Genomic DNA, 6,000 nt, shown 5'->3' with positions numbered 1-6,000 from the left:
AAAATAATGTGGAGAGATGAAGAGAAGAACTTAGTAGTAACTCCAGAACAGTGTTTCTTTCTAGCTCCTTGTAGCACATTGAGAAATGGAACAATTATGAAGTCTGTACCAGAGCCCAAGCGTAGCTGGCTGATTGCTTTCAAAGTTAAGGGGTTACAAGGTGGTTTGTGTTTCACTGTGGTTTTGGTTTTGATTTTTACTTCCCTCTGTTGGTAAATGTGTGCCCTTAATCAATTCATATACATCAGGGAAGATTCAGTGCTGCGTTACGGAGCAGCACAGCACTGAGTCACAGCCTCTAGTGGAATGGATAGGGAATCTGTGTTTCCAAGGTCCCAGTTCTTACCCCAGTCTTCAGCCCCGTTGAGAAGTTCTCTGCCAAGATACTGAGGTGTGATTCCTCAGCGTGTTCAGAATGTCTAAGATTATGCAAATGTGAAAACAAATCACACATCAAAGCTTTGATGTTTCCAGTCAAAAGTGTGACACATGGTGCATAATGCATTAAAGCAATGTGGTTTTGTACAAAGGCATATATCATCAAAAAAGGAAAATGGAGGAAATTTGCAGCAAACCCCCAGAAGTAAAAGGGATAAATGTGGATTTGCATTATGTTAAAGGAGGGGGGAAGGAGGGAGGGAAGATCTATGCGTTTTAAAGAACTGCAGGTCTATCTCTTAGTTATTGACATTTAAATAAAGTAAGAAGCTGTACTTAGGGTTCTGTTTTGCTTTAACCAGAGGAATGGTGAAAGCCAGTCTGCAACCAGACGCAGCTGATATGTGGAAGGAAATGGTGATGTGACTTAGCAGAGAGGGGTCATGTTTTGGAGGAGTGTCTGAAAGTGCTGAAAGTGTTATCATGGCAAGAATTCAGAGCTGTGCACTGCCTTCCTGCTCACTACAGTGGGGCAGCGGGTGTAACTAGATAGATTTTGACTGTCTGGTGGATTATAGTTGTATAGATAACAGCAAATGTGGTAATGGTCTAAGAGTGTGGCTTTATCTTCCCTGTGTTATTCCAGCAGCTGTTGGCATAGAGGGAGTATGAGCTGCAGGAACCTGCCTCAGCTCACGTACTTAGGCTGAAGACTCAAACAGCAGATGGTAATAGTACCTACGTCTAAGGCAAATTTGTTTGGTTTCTTCACTTTCTGCAGGCCTTGTGGAGAACTTCATGGCTACACCCAAAACTTCGGTAGTGGGAACACACTGGAAAGACCAGAAATCCTTCCCAAGTCCTTGAGGTAAACAGACATAAAGTGTAAGAGTATAAATGTAGAAAAGAAATGCCTTCCCCCCAGCCAAAAACAAACACAAAAAAACCAACTGCTCCTTTCCACTCAGAAAAAGGTAAAAGGATATTTGCGATGCCTGCTTTTCCAGTAAAACCCAAGCTTGACTGAGGTGGTCTGAAAAAAGACTAGGTCTAGATTTGTAGTTGATACTTGTATGTCAGACCTAATTAAGCAAACTGGTCTGTATGAGGCATTAAAAAATGGAAGTTTTTTGAAATTGAATGATTTATGTCATGAAGTGAAGGACAGAACTCTGTTCAGAGTTAGAGCTCTAGAGCTGTGCTGTCAGTTCCACTGTAGTGTTCTAAAATAGCCTAGAACCTGCTGGCTGGTGGTCATTAGTGACCAAGAATAAAAGTGTTTAATACCCTCTGAATAATTAGAGACCAATTAAAATCTACCGAAAGATTCAACTCATTTTTTCATTGTGAATTTCAAGTGCTTTAAAATAGCAATGAAAGAAGCGATACAGAAATCATCTAAAATAAATCATTAAGTATCTTTTAAAAAGTCTTAAATTTCACAAAGACCTTGGGATGTCCTCCACTGTATTTGTTATTTGGCAATTGTATCAAGCAGTTAGTGTGGAGAATTCTTGGGGTATAAATTGCTTGTGCATAATTAATTCCAAGTAGTTGTCATTTGAAACTGAAGCTGTTTGATAGGATACAGGAATCACATGGAGATTTTTTCGTCTTGCAATTCTTTGTCTTAAAATTGTCAGAATACCTAGGGAAAGCAATTTATCTAAAAGTTTATATTTGTAGAAACATTCCAGAAAAAAGTTTGCCAGAATATTTGCATGAATTAAATCTCAATGGGTGACTGTAGAACTAATGTAAATGCTTTTAAGAACGCAGACAGCTATTTGTAATTCTTTCCATATTCATCTAACTGCAATTACAAATGTGAGCTATGGATCCTTCATGGATACAGGTAAAGCACCTTTATTTCTTCATTATCCTTTCTGATAAAATAAAAAATATGCTGATATATGAACGTCACTTGAAGCTTTATCACAAACAGTTGGGAATTACTTGAGCTAACACAACATCTGTGCATAATTACGCGTCTGTCACTCTTCCCTGGGCTACTCCACACTTCCTATATTAAAAGTGTTGGGGCAATGTTGCAAGGATAATGGTGTTCGTATGTTAGCACAGACATGGTAAACAAATCTTCATTATCACAATTAGAAGAAAACACCTTAAAACTGCAATTTCAAAATAAGTTTATTTTGTAAATTAAATAAAATATTCTTAACATATTCCTAACTCTAGATGTATTCATACATCTGTTTGAGTCAAGAAAGAACTTTTGGTAGTCAAATGAATCTTCTGATCACTGTCACCTTCTTAAACCATTGCTTTATGTATTTGAAATGTGTTCAAAAACACTTGTAAGAATTTTTCAGAGAAACTTGCTACAGGTAAGTCTTAGAAAAATGGATCAAGTCAGAAAAAGTATTACTTGTATTTGAATGAAAAAAGCATTTAAAATACTAGCATTTTATCAATATACACATTGATCATGTTTTTATTTTGTTTTGAATTCTGGAAACGTCTAAAATGACATACAAGCCATCTTATTGTGGAAGAGAAAAGAAGGGATTGGGGAATTAATGATTGTTTACTTCACTTTGTTGAAACTTTCCAGTGGTTGCTGCTGGAAATATTTAATTATGCTGAAGAGTTTAAAGAAAATAAAGAAATTGTACAAAAGAATGTTTGTATAACCTGAGTGAAAACTGTACAAGTCATGGAAGATAACATGATATTCTACTTCTAGAAATACAATGTTTAGTTGTGCTTTTTTGGTGGTGCTCCTTGTGTTGTAACTTATCATTGACTACAAATCTTTATGGTTCTAGTGAAGTGAACAAGGGTTTACACCTTTATGGTGATACATTTTTATTTTGTTGAGTTTTGAATGCTGTAGTAAATATGTAGATATTTCCTGCCTGGGATCAAAACCTCAGCTTTGTATACGAGTTTAAGCAGTGAGCAATAGTTCTAACTGTAGGAGTTCACACCAGACCCTTGTAAATGCAATGTAGTATTTCTCATTGTGTGTGCCATATACTTTTAAGAGCGCCGTGTTCTTAAGTTTCTTGGTAGTGTGTGTAACAATTCTGGAAGGCATCACTTTCAGCAGAGATGATAGTTTTCAAAACTGCTTTTAGCAGGAGGTTAGTTTCACTTCCTCCCAGCAGTTAGGACGTTCACCTAGGTGACACCTGTCACTTGATTCTGCTTGAGGAGTCTATGGCATCACCCTCTTCAGAAAGCGCCTGGGCTACATGTTAGTCTAGGGTTGAAACTCCTTACCTGGTGTGCACAAAGTGTTGATGTATCTAAAATATTTAAATATTTGTCTTTTAGAGAAATGGAGCAAGAGAGTGAATATGTTTGTTATCTAAGGGACTGGGACCCATCTTTGTACTTATGCTCTCCACGTAGCTGGTCTAAAGAGGAGTTGGTTGTCATTACCCTTCAGTGTGCAGTCACTGTCTCGTGTATCCAAATGGTTATTGAGAATCAGGGAGACAGGATAACTCCATATGCTCATGTCTGGCTCTCGTGCAGAGGGATAATAAATATTTGTGACAGGTATTTTGAGATAGATTTTCATGTCAGCAGAATGTGTTTTGAGAACCCATTCCAGAGGATGTGAAATGTTATTCTGATATTCTCTTGGAATAAGAATGCTAAGATTTCAAATCTCTTCACACAGTACATCCTCTGTACAGATTTACTAGGGAAACAATTTCCTCTGTGTGCAAATTGAAACATACCTAATTTGTGATTTCAGCTAAAATTTGTATTTTTCAAGATGATAGAAACATTTTTGAGTAAGTTATTTTGGAAAGGAAAGAAGAAAGCATCCAGGCAAATTTAATACTAATAGTCTTTGTTCCTTGATAAAATGGTTACAAAACTACCAAATAATTTTAGAATACCTATTCAGTTATCTGAAAGGGAAGGGAAGTGTCCTTTAAAAATGAAAATGATCTGTCAAATTTATTCACTGATATTGAGCAGATTTACAGCTTCCTGCTTGTATTCCTTTTACACCAAAAATTGTAACAGAACATAATCGACTAAGTGGTTCTCAATGGCATCCTTTAGAGAGGATGTGGCTCAACCATGTCTCTCTCTACACTGTTCATGTTCTACACGTTACATTTTGTTGTAGTGTCTGTACAGAGGACAAAGAACAACGGAATAAAGTATCTGGTTGTTTAAAGCTCTTCAACAGGTAAGATTCAAACAGATTATTTTTTTTTTTTTTTTTGACCTTGAGAGGTGAGTGTCTGGGTGAAGAATGACAGACAAAATAAGTAACAAAAGGTAATTCCATATGAACAGGTAGAATGCAACATAGCATGTTCTTTACATGACTGATTGTAGATGTACTAGGCAGTTGGCTGTTTCAGCTTTTCTTTTAAATTACGAGCAAGAACTATCCAGTACATTTTGCATTTGAGTTAAGACTTACAGGAAGTGCTTATGATAATTGTAGTGTTTGAGGGGGAAAAAGATCTTGAAAAATAAGGATGGGAAATTTTAATACTCTATGGATAATCAGCCTAAATTTCACTTAAATGCATAAACATTTTCCTGAATTTTCAGAGAAAACAGGATTACTTGCAAAAATGCTAAAACCCGATTATTAGCAAATAGGATAATATACAGAGACACTGCGAAAAAACCTCATGTGATACAGAATAGGTATTTGAATTCAGCACTATGGGAGAAGGTATTTCAAAAGTTGAAGAACAGAATGCTTTCCTAGGACCACTCAGCCACTCAGATAAAATGACTCCTTGAACTGTTTATTCAGGTGTGCTAATGTGCATTTTCTGTATGTTGTCTTACAGATCTAGGAGGCTGGATAATATAATAGGGGCAAATAGAAGGAATGTTTTAAATAGCTAGTGATAAGCTTTCCATCAGCTTTACTTAGAAATTTGCTTCTCAAATTTCTGTTCTGCTTCTCTGTTTACTTACAGCAATGTAGCAACTTCACCTAAATATCCTGTGTGACATGCTGTGAAGGTGGTTACTTAGGTGTCATACTTCAGTTAAAGGTTTCTAAGATCTTCCTACATATCTCATATAAACAAATACAGTTTGTCAAGTGATGCCTCCTATCATGGAGGTTTACATATGTATAATAAAGGTGTTTCCCTCCCCGTGAGTCTTCTTAACCCTAACGACAGCTTTTAAATGACTTTCAGTTTTTTTTTTTTTTTGGCTTTTATTACATATTTGGTAGTATAGATTTCAAATGAACAAGTGATGTTGTATGTTCCATTTATTTCATTGTCCCAGCCAGCCGGTTGGATTTTACTGGGAGTTAGGTAGGTGGATGAATGCATGATGTGGTGGATAGAGAAATAGGAAGGTGTACAAACCATGTATTATGTTGCTCTTCACCAGCACAAAATCATGAATAGTAGAATAAAGTAGAACAAACATTGCATGCGCTGCTCAGCCTGTTGTTTCTTGACTGTAAAGTAAAATTGGCTAAACTGAATGCTTGCAAGCACTCTCATGATAAAATAATAAGCTTCTTAGTTATGAATGTATATGGAATTTACCTCAAAATGAGCTCAAAGTTCAGCATCTGGAAAACAGTTTTTCCTCTTCTCCGTGCCAAGAATTTCCATTTCATAATGTCAAACTAAGATAAGCACATTG

The 6,000-nt window shown here is 36.4% G+C and overlaps 1 long non-coding RNA gene across 1 annotated transcript in view; it reads left to right on the top strand.

Annotated features, from left to right (window-relative positions):
• The first annotated feature begins 651 nt into the window (after positions 1 to 651).
• Positions 652 to 6,000, top strand: part of LOC106034589 (uncharacterized) — a 105,211-nt gene continuing 99,862 nt past the window's right edge. Inside the window, exon 1 of the long non-coding RNA XR_001206210.3 lies at positions 652 to 1,246. This is a non-coding gene — a long non-coding RNA (uncharacterized lncRNA). The remainder of the gene's footprint in view (positions 1,247 to 6,000) is intronic.

Source organism: Anser cygnoides, chromosome 6 (genome assembly GCF_040182565.1).
Source record: "Anser cygnoides isolate HZ-2024a breed goose chromosome 6, Taihu_goose_T2T_genome, whole genome shotgun sequence".
In the NCBI taxonomy this organism is placed as follows: Eukaryota; Metazoa; Chordata; class Aves; order Anseriformes; family Anatidae; genus Anser; species Anser cygnoides.
This window is presented reverse-complemented; position numbering and strand designations above follow the sequence as displayed.